This window comes from Triturus cristatus, chromosome 5_2 (assembly GCF_964204655.1).
Source record: "Triturus cristatus chromosome 5_2, aTriCri1.1, whole genome shotgun sequence".
NCBI classification, from domain to species: domain Eukaryota; kingdom Metazoa; phylum Chordata; class Amphibia; order Caudata; family Salamandridae; genus Triturus; species Triturus cristatus.
The window spans coordinates 378,432,576-378,446,342 of record NC_140588.1 but is presented as its reverse complement, the minus strand read 5'-3'; positions in this window follow the sequence as shown (position 1 = coordinate 378,446,342).

Below are 13,767 nucleotides of genomic sequence, written 5' to 3'. Positions count from 1 at the left end.
CTCACTCCAATAAATGCAACAGTAGCATAAGTGCTGGATAGCAGAGGGGTAACATTTACTTTTCCCAATCCAGTCAGTTCGACATTAAAAAGAAAGAAAATAGCTTCAACAAAATACAAATATTTTAAAAACCAAGTAAATAAAAAATATATAAATATGCTGAAAATAAATAAAATATATTTAATATGAAAACTTTTAAAAACAAAACTATGATATAAAGTTAAATATATATCACAAATACCAGCAACTATTATTATTAATAAAATATAAGAATGATTTTCATGCACATAAATATTTTTATTTATAAATTATTTATTAACAAATACATTAACTAATAGATACACTTGCATTGGTTACTTTGCACGCTATAACACCACAAAACTCACAACCAGCACCAAAAAAGTATTTGCACTATTATTATAAATATTCATCAGCAAATTAATTTTCATTAATTAAATATTCATTAATTATTAATTAATTATATTGAGGTGCCGATTCCGATCCTGTAAAACCCGGGTACAAATGGTCGTACGGAGCATTTTCTCCGTACGACTCGTACCCGGGAATTCCACCGTACAAACCAGCAAGTACGATTCGTACAGAAATACCATTTCCGTACAAATCGTAAAAGACACGTACGGCTAAAAAATACATACAATTCCGATCCTAAACAGCGCGTATGCGACGTCCGCACGGAGTCAGGCAGCGTTTTACGGACCAGCAAGTACGATTCGTACCCACAGCACTCCGCACGGCTATATTTTTACGGGATCCAAAAAGTGCCGGAAAAGCTAAGTACGCCGCGATGCACGAGGAAAAGGGGGCCCGCTACGCGACGTACACGCCATCACCCACATCGTACGTGTCATCATGTACGGTGCGTACCCCAACATTGCATATGTACGGACCGTATCCCCCTACCCCCATATGTATGCGCCGTACCCCCACCCCAGCCCGTATGTATGTGCCGTACCCCCACCCCAGCCCCGTATGTATGCACCGTACCCCCAGCACGTAGCGCTGGGGGTACGGCGCATACATACAGGGCTGGGGCGGGGGTATGGCACATACATACGGGGCTGGGGGTACGGCGCGTACATACGGGGCTGGGGTGGGGGTACGGCACATACATACGGGGCTGGGGGTATGGCGCGTACATATGGGGCTGGTGGTACGGCGTGTACATACGGGGCTGGGGGTACGGTGCGTACATACAGGGCTGGGGGTACAGCGCATACATACGGGGCTTGGGTGGGGGTACGGCACGTCCATACGGGGCTGGGGGTACGGCGCGTACAGACAGGGCTGGGGGTACGGCACATACATACGGGGCTGGGGTGGGGGTACGGCACGCACATACGGGGCTGGGGGTACGGTGCGTACATACGGGGCTGGGGGTATGGCGCATACATACGGGGCTGGGGGTACGGTGCGTACATACGGGGCTCGGGGTACGGCGCGTACATATGGGGCTGGGGTGGGGGTAAGGCACGTACATACGGGGCTGGGGATACGGCGCGTACATACGGGGATGGGGGTACGGCACGTACATACGGGGCTGGGGGTACGGCGCGTACATACGGGGCTGGGTTGGGGGTCCGTACGACTCGTACCCCGGGCACAAGTGTACTCGGGGTAGGGGTCGTACACAGTTTGCTCCGTACGGGACGTTTTCCATACGCTTGTGCATTCGGAACGCCGGTACGGATCGGACTTGTGCGCTCGGACTAAAACTGTCCGGGGACGTCTTGTAGACTTTTCCCGAGGCGATTCGTATGTATTTTTCCTGTACGAATCGTACTTCACCGTTTGTATGGTATTGTACGATTCGTACGTAAAAAAAATACAGATACGAGTTGTACAGGAAAAAAAAATACAGGATCGGAATCGGATCGGTACTTCCCACAATATACCCCCACAAAACACACAACACAATTAATTATTGAAATAATAATTATTAAAAATGTAGAAAAATAGTAATAGCTTAAAATTGATTTACTTCCCAACCCATACCCCTACAACCCACATCTAAAATGTAAAAAAAAAGCCTCATTTTTATAAAATTAACCTAATTCATTATCAATTGAAAAACATAATATTAAGTGAAAATCAAATCAATCAATCAATCAATCATGGCATTTGTAAAGCGCACTACTTACCCGTGAGGGGCTCAAGGCGCTGAGGGGTGGGGAGTGCTGCTACTGTTCGAAAAGCCAGGTCTTGAGGAGTTTTCTGATGGTCAATAGGTCTTGGGTCTGTCGTAGGTGTATGGGGAGGGTGTACTATGTCTTAGCGGCGAGGTGGGAGAATGATCTGCCGCTGGCTGTCACTCTTCAGATTCGGGGGACGTGGCGAGGGCGCGGTCAGCGAAGCGGAGCTGGCAGGTGGGGGTGTAGAAGCTGAGTCAGCAGTTGAGGTACGCTGCTCCGGTGTTGTGGAGTGCCTTGTGTGCGTGGGTGAGGAGTTTGAAGGTTATCCTCTTGTTGATGGGGAGCCAGTGCAGGTCTCTCAGGGGGGGTGTGATGTGGCTGCGGCGAGGGATGTCGAGGATCAGGCGTGCGGAGGCGTTCTGGATGCGCTGGAGCCGTTTCAGGACTTTGGCCGAGGCTCCTGCGTAGAGGGCATTTCTGTAGTCCAGTCTGCTGCTGACGAGGGCCTGGGTGACTGTCCTTCTCATTTCGGTGGGGATCCACTTGTAGATCCTTCGGAGCATGCAGAGGGTGTTGAAGCAGGAGGGGGTGGAGTTGAGGATGACTCCTAGGTTGCGTGCTTGGTCGGTGGGTGTTGGAGCTGTTCCCAGTGCGGTCGGCCACCAGGAGTCATCCCAGGCCGAGGGGGTGGATCCGAGGATGAGGTCCTCCGTCTTGTCCGAGTTCAGCTTCAGTCGGCTGTTCCTCATCTATTCGGCGACGGCCTTCATTCCTTCGTGGAGGTTGGTTTTGGCGGTGTGTGGGTCCTTGGTGAGGGAGAGGATCAGCTGGGTGTCATCGGCGTAGGAGATGATGTTGAGGTTGTGCAGTTGGGCGACGTTGGTGAGCGGTGCCATGTAGATGTTGAACAGCGTTGGACTGAGGGATGAGCCCTGGGGTACGCCGTAGGTGATCTCGGTGGCTTCGGAGCGGAAGGGGGGAAGTGGACACTCTGTGTTCTGTCCAAGAGGAAGGAGGTGGTCCATTCCAGGGCCTTCTCTTAGATCCCGGCATCGTGGAGGCGTGTTCGTACTAGTGTGCAGTGGCAGACCATGTCAAAGGTGGCTGATAGGTCTAGGAGGATGAGGGCCGCGGTTTCTCCGTTGTCTAGCAGGGCCCTGATGTCATCGGTGGCGGCGATGAGTGCAGTTTCGGTGCTGTGGTTGCTTCGGAACCCGGACTGGGACAGGTCCAGGATGCTGTTCTCCTCAAGGTAGCTGGTCAGTGGTTTGTTGACGGCCTTCTCGATGACCTTCGCCGGGAAAGGGAGCAGGGAGATGGGTCGGAAGTTCTTGAGATCCTTGGGGTCTGCCTTGGGTTTCTTGAGTAAGGCGTTGATCTCGGCGTGCTTCCAGCTCTCTGGGAAGGCTGCTGTTTCGAAGGAGATGTTGATGGCTTTCCGGAGATGGGGTGCGATGGGGGTGCTGGCTTTGTTGAAGATGTGGTGTGGGCATGGGTCTGACGGGGATCCGGAGTGGACGGTGTTCATGATCTTGATGGTGTCGTCGTCGTTGATGTTGGTCCAGGAGAGCAGGCGGTTGGTGCGGATAGTGGTCATGGGGGGAAGTCTCAGTGGTTGCCGGGCGGTCGTGGTGTTGAAGCTATCGTGGATGTCTGCGATCTTGTGGTGGAAGAAGGTGGCCAGCGAGTCGCACAGGTCTTGCGAAGGTGGGATGTCGTTAATGTTGGAGCTGGGGTTGTAGAGTTCCTTCACGATGTTGAAGAGTTCTTTGCTGTTGTGTGCGTTGTTGTCTAAGCCGTCTTTGAAGGAGGCCCTTTTGGTGGATCTGATGAGGTGGTGGTGTCTGCAGGTGGCGTTTTTGTGGGCTGCATAGCTTTCCGGTGTTTGTACGCGGAGCCAGTTCTTCTCTAGCTTTCGGCAGGATTGCTTGGAGGCCTGGAGGTCTTCAGTGAACCAGCTGGCTTTCTAGCTGGTGTGGCTTTTGGAGGGTTTCTTGAGTGGGGCGAGGGTGTTGGCGCAGTCATCGATCCACTGTCTGAGGTTGTGGGCGTCGGGGTCGGGGTTGGTCGGGTCTGCGGGTGGGCTCCGGGCGAGGTAGCTGGAGAGCTGGTCTTCGGTGACTTTGCTCCAGCAGCGGTGCGGCATCTGTTGGGTGCAGTGGTGCGTGGTGGATTTCTGGAAGGTGAAGTGGATGCAATGGTGGTCGGTCCAGTGGAGCTCGGTGGTGTGGGTGAAGGAGATGTGGGGGCTTGCTGAGAAGATGGGGTCAAGCGTGTGGCTTGCAGAGTGGGTGGGTGTTATGACGAGTTGTCTGAGTCTGAGGTTGGTGAGGTTGTCAATCAGGGTGATGGAGTTGGGGTCTTTGTTGTTCTCAAAGTGGAAGTTCAGGTCCCCGAGGAGGATGTAGTCCATGGAGGCGAGGGCGCATGTGCTGATGAGGTCAGTGATGGAGTCACTGAACTGTGGTCAGGGTCCGGGGGGTCTGTAGGCAAGTGTTCCTCTGAGGGTGGTGTTGGGATCGGTGTGAATCTGGAAGTGCAGGTGCTCGGCGGTGCTGAGGGTGTCATCGGTGTTTGTCGAGACTTTGAGCGTGTTCCTGTGGACGATGGCGATTCCTCCTCCTACTCCGTTGGTGTGGTCCTTGCGGTTGATCTTGTAGCCTTCCGGGCTGGCTATGGCGATGTCAGGTGCCGAGGAGGGGTTCAGCCAGGTCTCCGTCAGGAAGACGACGTCTGGGGTGTTGGAGTCCAGTAGGTCCCAGAGTTCTATGGCGTGTTTGTGTGCAGAGTGGGCATTGAGGAGGGTGCATCTGAGGTGGTTGGGATCTTTGGTCAGTGGTTTGGCGGGCCAGATGCTGGTGAAGCTGCAGTTCCCTGCAGGAGAAGGGTCCATGGGTGCGCTTTGGGGTGGCTAGGCAGCAGGTGCGTGATCGTCCGGTGTTGAGTGCGTGGAGTATACTGGGCTCGTAGCGGAGTTGGGCGTTGTGGCGTTCGCGGGGGCCAGTGGTCCTTGCACTGGGCGCGGTCCAGGTGCGGACGGGCGCAGACAGGCTTGCCTTATTCACGCCAGCGGCTTGCCCGCTGCACGGCCTCCATATGAGGGGATGTGGGAGGGAGGAGCAGCTGGGAGGCGGGAAGGGGGCGGTGAATGGGATGGGGCGGGGCCGCAGGGGACGCAGCAGCGGGAAAAATGAGGCGGGGGTTAACAGAAGGAAAAAGGGGGCACAGGGGACAATAAAGACAAAACAACAACGCATCTATGGAATTACAAAACGGGCAAGACAACAATACAAACAATATAAATGAGAAAAAACGGGCAAGATACGGTGCGACAGACAATATCACAGGCAGTAACGCAATAGAATGAGCGGGGCATGAACCAGCTTGTGAACGGCAGCAGCGGGCTCAAGGCACACAGGAGAGGCTGTGTGGCGGCGAGGGGAGTGACCTGCCTGGTGACAGGGTCAAAGGTCGCTCTCTTCACCGCTGTGCGACCTCCATATCAGGGAATGTGGGAGGGAGGAGCAGCTGGGAGGCGGGATTGGGGCAGCAAATGGGATTGCGTGGGGGCGGGCCACAGGGGACGCAGCGGCGGGAAAAGCGAGGCAGGGGTTAACAGGAGGAAAATGGGGGCACAAGGGACAATAAAGACAAAAACAACAACGCAACTATGGAATTACAAAACGGGCAAGACAACAATACAAACAATATAAATGAGAAAAAACGTGCAAGATACGGTGCGACAGACAATATCACAGGCAGTAACGCAATAGAATGAGCGGGGCACGGACCAGCTTGTGGACGGCAGCAGCGGGCTCAGGGCACACAGGTGGGGCTGTGTGGCGGCGAGGAGAGTGACCTGCCTGGTGACAGGGTCAAAGGTCATTCTCTTCACCGCTGCACGGCCTCCATATGAGGGGATGTGGGAGGGAGGAGCTGCTGGGAGGTGGGAGCGGGCAGCAAATGGGATTGCGGGGGGTCGGGGCCGCAGGGGATGCAGCGGCAGGAAAAGCGAGGTGGGGGTTGACAGAAGAAAAAAGGAGGCACAAGGGACAATAAAGACAAAAACAACAACGCAACTATGGAATTACAAAACGGTCAAGACAACAATACAAACAATATAAATGAGAAAAAACAGGCAAGATACGGTGTGACAGACAATATCACAGGCAGTAACGCAATAGAATGAGCGGGGCATGAACCAAAAGTCATGTGTCAAAGTGTAATGCATTAAAATTAATTACTTTCACACCCTTTACCCCTTTAATCCCAACAACCCACACCTAAAATTGAACTTTAAAAATAATAATTACACAATTAAAAATAATTTTCAATTAAATAACTAATAGTATTCAACAACTAATTATAAATTAAATAACATTATTTTACTCCCCACCCTATACCCTATAAACCTGAAACCCACACCCAAAAAATGTAATTAAACAATTCACATAATTATTTAATTAATATTAATTATCAGCTAATTACTAATTATTTAAAAATAAATTACTTCCCACTCTTTACCCCTAAAAACTCCACAAGCCACATCTAAAATAATTACACAATTGCCATAATTAATTATCAATTAATTAATTAATATTAATTAACAACTGATTACTAATTAATTTGAAATAATTTACTTCCCAACTTTTACTCCTTTAAACCCCACAACCCACACGTACAATTTACCAAAAACGCACAATTAACATTATTAAATATCAATTAAATAAATATAATTAAATACAATTTTTATTTTATTATGTTAAATTACTTTCCACCTTATTCATCTATAAACCCACAACCCGCTACAGAACTAAAACAAGCAAAATTAAATCAAATTAAATGTAACACCTACTAAAAACTTAACACATATGTTAAAAAACATAAACGATACTTATAAAAAAATATTACATCACATACATTTCAAATATGTAGTAAAATACATAACACTAATTAAAAAATCGATATTTCGATATTTAAAACAATGATATTTTTGTAAATGATATTAATGACAACCATATTTTAAAAATCAAAAATACTTACCTTAAAATCGATTGTCTTGTCCATGTTATTCTTGCTCATAATATATATGTGTCACGATATTTCCAACTTGATGATTTTGTCAGTCGATATTACTGACTCGATATTTTTTCTGAACACCCTGAAGAGGTTGTGTCTGTGGTCCAGTATTTATACACAGTTTTGCCTTTGAAGTTGAGAAGAAGCGTCTAGAGGCATCCAGCCTTTCCTGCCCTGGCTTTAGACTAACTACAGGGGGTGTACAGTCCTTTGTGTTGAGGCAGGACACAGCCTATTCAGGTGTAAGTGGGGCTTTTACCCAGTTCCTCCCTCCCAGTGATGGCCCATCCAGGCACACATAAGCTCCCTATTGTGTGTGGCTGTTTAAGAAGAATGCACAAAGCTCAACTGTCATTTACACCCAGACATGTGACCAGAGACAGGTCACAGGCACTAAATGGCAAAGGCAAGAAAATGTGAACTTTCTAAAAGTAAACTAGAAAGATGGTAGCAGATTAAGCGTGTTCATTTATGAAGCTCAAAGGTTCAAGGTTGTTGCGTGCAACCCCTAAACGAGCACTCCGCCCATGCGTGCAGCAAGTGATTGGAGAACATAATCGATCCTCACTAGGTCCCAAATCAGGATGCACTGCGTTAAAGTGAAGCACATTCATAAATAATACAGTTCCAACAGTTTCTTCCTCACTAGGTCCCAAATCGGGATGCACTGCGTTAAAGTGACACATATTCACAAATAATACAGTTCCAACGGTTTCTTCCATTTATATTCCATATTTATTGCTTCCATTTTAATCCATGATCGATTATGGTGCAAATATATTCAGACTCCGAATTTCATCCACCTTTTGTAAGCAATGGGCCTATTTTCACTCACAACATTTAGGGATTCGCCATTTCTCATGGCGCAGCATGATGTTTTGGATCTCAATGCATTTCGGGCATCCACTGCACTTCTTCAGGGGTTACTATGATAAAACAAAGCTCATATTAATCATGCATACTCTTAGCAGACTACTGTGTTATTGCTACTTTATGCGTCCCTTATTGGTGCCATTTAACCTTTACTTGCATGCGTCCCATAAATTAAGAAGACATAATTATGTTTTGTAAATATGCACATTCTCGAAGACTTAGGGCCTCATTATGATGGACGGACTTCAGTCCGTCCGCCATCGATACGGATTTGGGACCGGCCGCCTATGAGACGGACTCCCCACACTCCCAATCATGATACGACCGCCACCACGCCCTTCACATCACTTATATTTGGCACTGTGACAGGGATGTGGTCAGCAGCCCCCGCCATAACGCAAAATAGAGGGTGAAGACACATCCTGCACTATGTGGCATGCACCTTGCGATGCCTGCCACATGGGGCAGGGATATGTAGGGGGCACCATAGGTGCCCCCCTAGGGTACATGCAAAGGGCCCCCAAATCCGTTTCCACCATTCGTTTTGCTGTAGTTTGTCCACTGCAAAACGAACGGAGGATATCATAATCCCAATGTTGGGCTATGTTTCTGTTCCGACAGGCAGTCAGAAACAGACCGCCTGTCAAAACCGTGGCGGCCGCTCTTTAAGACCGCCACGCTTTACTAACTATTCCCCGCGCCATCATAATATGGTAAGGGGAAAACATAATTAGGCCCTTAGTGAATATAACATAAAATAAAATCAACAAACACTTGTGACCTTATATTATGCAGTGTGATTAACAACAACAAAATTATAAGAAACGCTATTTTTTATACCACCATGCCTGCAAAATTCATGTTTTAGAAATGTGTTCACACAATCTACCTATTAGCTTAAAATAAAGAAAAACAACCAAATACTTGTGACCTCAGAACATGCAATGGACTTAATAGCAAACACCCACATGAAAAAGCAAGCCTTTCATAACACCGTGCCCACGATAATCGTGTCTCAACAAAAAAATACTAACTTAATGTGCCTATTACCTTAAATCCAAACGTGCACCAACACTTTCCAACCACTGCAACCAGTGTGACGATTTAGTGGTAATGCTCAACTCTGGTGTGTTTAAATCATATCCCGTGACCCCTATTTCCATAGAACACGACAAAATACTGTGACAGCCCCGTATTATCTTAAAATGCGAACAAAAATATCAGCAAAAAAAGAAAACGAAAACAAGATTCTTCATCCCAAAATTCAATATAGAATAATACAAATATCAATTACTAACAAACGTGCTAAAACAACAGTGATAAACATTATAACATGATATACAATACTACAAGCCATCAAACATGCATATTTCCTTAATCAAATAATGGAGTTCTGTGGGAAGTCAAAAAAGAGAGAGCTAGACTAATGCTGTTGTCAATACGTGTGATTATGACAGAAGAATGAACACAGTTAATGAAGAGTGAACACAGTTAATCTGGTGTGCATGCTACCATCTTTCTAGTTGTACTTACCTTTTCCGCCCTCAGGTATGTTTGCACCCAAGGACTAAGAGGCCTATCATGATGGCGGGCGGATCGATCCGCCCACCATAACTCCACGTCCTAATGCCATTTACCCCCGCCATATTAGCATGGCGGGGGGTACCACGGCGGATGGAAAGACTGTCTGCTGCTTTTCTGCCGGCAGGCAATCATCGCGATTGCCTGCCGTGCGGAAAAGGACCACAATATGGTGGCGGTGCCTTGCAGGCACCGCCATCCATATTATGATGAGTGCTGTGGGCATGCCTTTCCATGGCGGAGACTCTGCCACGGAAAGGCATGCGGAGAATAACTTTGTGGGCCTGTTAGGGTCCCCCGGGGGTGGGGGCTGGGTGGCTGCACTGGGGGGTACTTCATTGCCATACACAAGGTGGCAGGCACCGCGCGGTGCCTGTCACGTTGTGCAATGCAATGCACGACATGCACCTTTAACATTACAGTGGGTGCTGTTTACAGCACCGCCCGCCGCAATGTTAATGTCAAGAATGCGCCCTCCAGTGTGGTGGGCGCATCCTAATTGGCCCCGCAGGACCACCGCACCTCTGGCGGTCTGTCCCGTTTTCCGTTACGATAATGGGGCCCTCAGTATTGATGTCAACGAACAATGGCCCGTTATATTTTTGGATAACACAACATTGGAGATTCACTTTTCTGTCATAATCACCCGTATTGACGACAGCAACAGACTCTCTCTCTTTTTTGACGTCCCACAGAACTCCACCATTTCATGAAGGAAATATGCATGTTTAATGGCTAGTAGTATTGTATATTATGTTATAATGTTGATCACTGTAGTTTTAGCATGTGTGTTAGTAATTGATATTTTTATTATTCTATGATGAGTATGGGGTGAAGAATTATTTTCTTTAACATATTTTTGTTCACATTTGGAGATAATACGTGGCAGTCACAGTATTTTATTGAGATCCATGGAACTCTGGGTCACATGATATGATTTAAAAACACCAGAGTTGAGCATTACCGCTGAATCTGCACACTGGTTGCGGTGTTTGGAAAGCATTGGGGCACGTTTGGTTTTAAGGAAATAGGTCCATTAAGTTAATACTTTTTGTTGAGACACGATTATTGTGGGCACGGTGTTATGAAAGGCTTTGTTTTTCTTGGGGGATTTCGTTATTAAGCACATTGCATGATATGAGGCCCCAAGTATTTGGTTGTTTTTATTTTATTTTAAGCTGATAGGTACAATATGTGAACACTATAAAAGGTAGCGTTTCTTTTCATTTTTTGTTGTTAATCACACTGCATGATATAAGGTCACAAGTATTTGGTTGATTTTATTTTATGTTATATTCACTAAGTCTTTGATAATGTGCATGTTTACAAAACATGAACATTTCTTCTTAATTTATGATACGCATGCAAGTAAAGGTTAAATGGCACCAATAAGGGACGCACAAAGTAGCAACAATGCAGTAGTCTGCTAAGAGTATGCTTGATTAATATGTGCTTTGTTTTATTATAGTTATCATTGAAGAAGGGCAGTTGATGCCCGAAATGCATTGGGTTCAAAAACATCATGCTGCGCCATGAGGAATGGTGAATCCCCAAATGTCTTGAGTGAAAGCCTGGATGGCACATGTTAACAAAAAGTGGATGAAATTCAGAGTCTGACTATATTTGCACCATAATGGATCATGGATTAAAATGGAACCAATAAATATGGAATATAAATGGAAGAAACTGTTTGAACCGTATTATTCATGAATGTGTTTCACTTTAACGCAGTGCATCCTGATTTGGGTACTAGTGAGGTTCCATAATGTTCTCGAATTTTCTAAAAGTGACACTTTCAGAATTACAATTTAAAATCTAATTACATCAAAAGTTAGGATTTCAAAGTGTGATTCCGGAGACCCCAAACTTCAGCTAGTTATCTCTTCCAATTTGGAAAGTACACTTATAAAATCTAATAAGGTACCTCCCATGCTATCAAATTGGAGAGATTGGCCTTGCAGTAGTGAAGAACTCATTTAAGGGTTTTTCACTGCCAGGGCATGTAAAGCTGTAAGTACATGTCCAGCTTTTTTAATACATTGCAACCTGCCCTCTGAGCTGTCCATTGCCTACCATAGGGGGTGACTTATGTGCATTAAAAAGGAAAGTTTGGGCCTGTCAAAATGTTTATTTTTCCAAGTAAAAATGGCAGTATAAAACTGCACAGACAGGCTCTGCAATGGCAAGCCTGATACATGTTTAAAGGGCTACTTTACTGGGTGGCACAATCAGGGCTGATGGCCCACTAGTTACATTTAATGTACAGTCCCTGGGCTCATGTAGTGCTAATTTACTAGGGACTTATGAGTAAATTAAAGATGCCAATTGGGAATAAGCCAATATTACTATGATTTAAGGAGTGAACATATGCACTTTATCACTGGTTAGCAGTGGTTAAGTGTTCAGAGTCCTAATGCCAGTTAAAACTAGATCAGTAGAAATGGAGGAGAAAGGCTAAAGGATTGGGGGAAGACCACTCTAAGGCTGACAGGTTTAATATTGGGGCTCTGCTGAATCTTCCTTTAAGTGTCCAGGGCCCTGGGGTCAATGTAGGATTTCTTTCTTATTTTTACAGGGGAGGGGGCATGTTTAGGGCCCCGTCCGTGGGCTCTATCGCTCAGGGACTTCATCCTCCAAGTGGATTTATCCGGGACCCCATCCCTGATCTCAGGAGGGCAAACATGAAATGGGAGCGCGTCGTGCCCCCCACCCCAATGGTGGTGCGCTTGCCCCTGCTCTCTGTGCCCATGTCTGGGGGGAGCAGGGGAGCCACCACAGAAATCTGCATACTGCCCGCAAGAGCAGGCAGGGAGAGAGACGCTGCTGGCTTCCAGCCACACACAAAGGTGCGGGCCATGCAGCAGGAGCCAGCGGGGCAGCGAAGGGTGGGCTCACACGACTGCTCCTAACCTAAAACATGAAATGCAAAAATAAAAAAATAGGTGGGCTCCCAGCACAGCGGCAGAACCCCTGTATTCACTGCTCCGGCTGGAGCACTCCATAATTCCCTCTAGGGGATTTTCCATTGTTTCCACTAAGGTGGCCCAAAACAGGCACCAACAAAGTCAACAGGTTGGGGGCTGCAGGAGTGCAGCAGCCCCCCCAAAGAGTGTTTAAAGTTAATCATGCTATATTTGCCTGAGCCTCAAAACCAGGATTCCTCTGAAATGTTCAAATGTTTTCAAAGTACTCCCCAGGCTAGAGCTTCTGCTCTATAGCTGTGAATACTGTTCCCTCCAGGGGTTGACTTTATGATTGTAGTTATTGTGGCTATAGAGGAGATAGATGTATTGAAGCAGGCTCTAGGGGCCAAGTTTATGGTTGCATGTAATGTAATCAAAATGTGATGCACTCTAAGGGTGCCCTTTATTATTACGTTTTTTAGGGTTGGAAAGTTTATGAAAAGTACACACATACATGTTTGGCTCATTTGAAAATGCTTTATTAACATAATAATGTTGATAGTATTTATTAATCACAGTGTATATGGTTTATTTGCGTTATTAAGTGCATTTACCCTGATTGTTATTATTGATGATTGCATTTACATATAAAATGATGTCTTTAGTATATGCTTTGCTTCTCTTGAACCCATGACTAAGCCAATAGATGTACTTTATATTTTTGTGTGACCCTTTAGGGGGTCAAAGGTGATTATGAGATGCCATGTATGGAATTTTCCATCTATCGATCAATATATTTGTAAATTACTGCATTGTATTTGGTAGTGTGTGTAGTAAATGTACTTTTCCTTTTTCTAAAGAAAAAGCATAGACTGGATACGAATTTATTTACTGGTATTATAGCATGCCGGAAAATGGTGATTACTAGCCCACATCACCTCCCCTGAGTAGGCCTTGGACTGCTCTGCTTCACTACCCTAAGGAAGTCAAGAGCTAAGATGGGGTGCTTGGCTCCCAGTAAGGAGAATTGTGCACCTATTACTTGTACAGGCCACACAATTAATAACCCAATCTCCTACACAGACGCAATAAAGATCTAGACAAAAACGTGTGGTCTAAAACAGAAGCACTTCCTCTGTTAAAAAATGTAGCACAGCAAATGTATGGTATCGAAATAATTT